The sequence below is a fragment of the Trypanosoma cruzi genome (genome assembly GCF_000209065.1).
Source record: "Trypanosoma cruzi strain CL Brener chromosome Unknown tcruzi_1047053504903, whole genome shotgun sequence".
NCBI classification, from domain to species: domain Eukaryota; phylum Euglenozoa; class Kinetoplastea; order Trypanosomatida; family Trypanosomatidae; genus Trypanosoma; species Trypanosoma cruzi.
The window spans coordinates 1-1872 of NW_916696.1; the positions used below are offsets into that span (position 1 = coordinate 1).

The following is a 1872-nucleotide window of genomic DNA, read 5'->3' on the forward strand; positions in this document are numbered from 1 at the left end:
GCGTGCGCCCACCACAACCCACCTTCGGGCAATTCGGCCCTCTCTTTCTCTTTCTCTCTCTTGCGCTTTTGGGCGGGCCCGCCACCAACCGTTTGCACAGGCAGGGCGCCAGACAGGGCACGATGTTACGTGCGCGCCGTTGCGCAAGAAAGAAAAACGACAACAATAGCAGGAAGTGGGAGGGAGGGGAGCGGGCGCTCAGCCGAAAGGTGATTTTTATTGTTCCGTTCTCAATGCGTCGCTCAAACTGTTTGGACCTCGAACAACATGTCTCCATCGTAGCGCGTGTGTGTGTGTGCGGGCGTGCGCGTCGCTGGGCCGCAAAACCGCGCAGCGAGAGCAGAGGGACAAAGAAAGAAAAAAAGAAAAAGAAAAAAAAAGAAAGATGGGGGTGTAAAGCAAAGCACTTCAGTGTGAGCTGAGTCGGGAATTGCGTCCTCACGCGTTTTCGTCGTCAGACTGACAGGAAACTGTGGAATTTCATCACGCGTCGCAGCCGCATCTCTCACCCGTGCGCGTCCTCTTTGGTTTTGTTTTTTCCCATCGTTTCCCGAACTGGGGAGGGAGCCTCGACGCGCGCACCGTCACCGCAAACTCTCGCGCAACCGGGCAGTGGCGCCACGCGCGGCACCGACAGCGCGCCACCGGCCCAAGGGTCGCTGCGCTTCACGACCGGCGTGTCTCTTTCTCGGGGCGCCGATGCACCCAAGCGCCCAGCGTCACGGAGCGGTGGGTCTCAAGACGCGCCTTTCCTGGCCATGCGAGGGGAGGCGCGGGGGCCAGCCGGCGAGGTTGCGGCGGGCGGGGCGGCTGTCAGACCTGTTGAGTTTGTTTTTGGCCATCACGCAAGCGCGTTCACGGGGCCACGCGCCCTCGCGCACAAGAGTTGGTTGCTTCCATCAGCAGCGGCGTGCGCCCACCACAACCCACCTCCGGGCAATTCGGCCCTCTCTTTCTCTTTCTCTCTCTTGCGCTTTCGGGCGGGCCCGCCACCAACCCGTTTGCACAGGCAGGGCGCCAGACAGGGCAGGATGTTACGTGCGCGCCGTTGCGCAAGAAAGAAAAAAGACAACAATAGCAGGAAGTGGGAGGGAGGGGAGCGGGCGCTCAGCCGAAAGGTGATTTTTATTGTTCCGTTCTCAATGCGTCGCTCAAACTGTTTGGACCTCGAACAACATGTCTCCATCGTAGCGCGTGTGTGTGTGTGCGGGCGTGCGCGTCGCTGGGCCGCAAAACCGCGCAGCGAGAGCAGAGGGACAAAGAAAGAAAAAAAGAAAAAGAAAAAAAAAGAAAGATGGGGGTGTAAAGCAAAGCACTTCAGTGTGAGCTGAGTCGGGAATTGCGTCCTCACGCGTTTTCGTCGTCAGACTGACAGGAAACTGTGGAATTTCATCACGCGTCGCAGCCGCATCTCTCACCCGTGCGCGTCCTCTTTGGTTTTGTTTTTTCCCATCGTTTCCCGAACTGGGGAGGGAGCCTCGACGCGCGCACCGTCACCGCAAACTCTCGCGCAACCGGGCAGGGGCGCCACGCGCGGCACCGACAGCGCGCCACCGGCCCAAGGGTCGCTGCGCTTCACGACCGGCGTGTCTCTTTCTCGGGGCGCCGATGCACCCAAGCGCCCAGCGTCACGGAGCGGTGGGTCTCAAGACGCGCCTTTCCTGGCCATGCGAGGGGAGGCGCGGGGGCCAGCCGGCGAGGTTGCGGCGGGCGGGGCGGCTGTCAGACCTGTTGAGTTTGTTTTTGGCCATCACGCAAGCGCGTTCACGGGGCCACGCGCCCTCGCGCACAAGAGTTGGTTGCTTCCATCAGCAGCGGCGTGCGCCCACCACAACCCACCTCCGGGCAATTCGGCCCTCTCTTCTCTTCTCT

General features: G+C 61.1%; 8 non-coding genes across 8 annotated transcripts, besides 2 other annotated features; all 8 read right to left on the bottom strand.

The window, feature by feature from the left end:
- Positions 1 to 195: 195 nt before the first annotated feature.
- Positions 196 to 282, bottom strand: Tc00.1047053504903.10. The gene has a single exon (XR_008255253.1). It is a non-coding gene; the product is annotated as a C/D small nucleolar RNA (snoRNA), TB11C4C2 (small nucleolar RNA).
- A 67-nt stretch (positions 283 to 349) lies between these two features.
- Positions 350 to 386: a microsatellite.
- Positions 387 to 391: 5 nt separating this feature from the next.
- Tc00.1047053504903.20 lies at positions 392 to 488 on the bottom strand. Its single transcript, XR_008255254.1, has one exon. It is a non-coding gene; the product is annotated as a C/D small nucleolar RNA (snoRNA), TB11C4C1 (small nucleolar RNA).
- A 106-nt stretch (positions 489 to 594) lies between these two features.
- On the bottom strand, positions 595 to 666 carry Tc00.1047053504903.30. The gene has a single exon (XR_008255255.1). It is a non-coding gene; the product is annotated as an H/ACA snoRNA, TC11C4H3 (small nucleolar RNA).
- A 146-nt stretch (positions 667 to 812) lies between these two features.
- Tc00.1047053504903.40 lies at positions 813 to 902 on the bottom strand. The gene has a single exon (XR_008255256.1). It is a non-coding gene; the product is annotated as a C/D small nucleolar RNA (snoRNA), TB11C4C3 (small nucleolar RNA).
- A 202-nt stretch (positions 903 to 1104) lies between these two features.
- Positions 1105 to 1191, bottom strand: Tc00.1047053504903.50. The gene has a single exon (XR_008255257.1). It is a non-coding gene; the product is annotated as a C/D small nucleolar RNA (snoRNA), TB11C4C2 (small nucleolar RNA).
- A 67-nt stretch (positions 1192 to 1258) lies between these two features.
- Positions 1259 to 1295: a microsatellite.
- Positions 1296 to 1300: 5 nt separating this feature from the next.
- Positions 1301 to 1397, bottom strand: Tc00.1047053504903.60. Its single transcript, XR_008255258.1, has one exon. It is a non-coding gene; the product is annotated as a C/D small nucleolar RNA (snoRNA), TB11C4C1 (small nucleolar RNA).
- Positions 1398 to 1503: 106 nt separating this feature from the next.
- On the bottom strand, positions 1504 to 1575 carry Tc00.1047053504903.70. The gene has a single exon (XR_008255259.1). It is a non-coding gene; the product is annotated as an H/ACA snoRNA, TC11C4H3 (small nucleolar RNA).
- Positions 1576 to 1721: 146 nt separating this feature from the next.
- Tc00.1047053504903.80 lies at positions 1722 to 1811 on the bottom strand. Its single transcript, XR_008255260.1, has one exon. It is a non-coding gene; the product is annotated as a C/D small nucleolar RNA (snoRNA), TB11C4C3 (small nucleolar RNA).
- Positions 1812 to 1872: the final 61 nt, after the last annotated feature.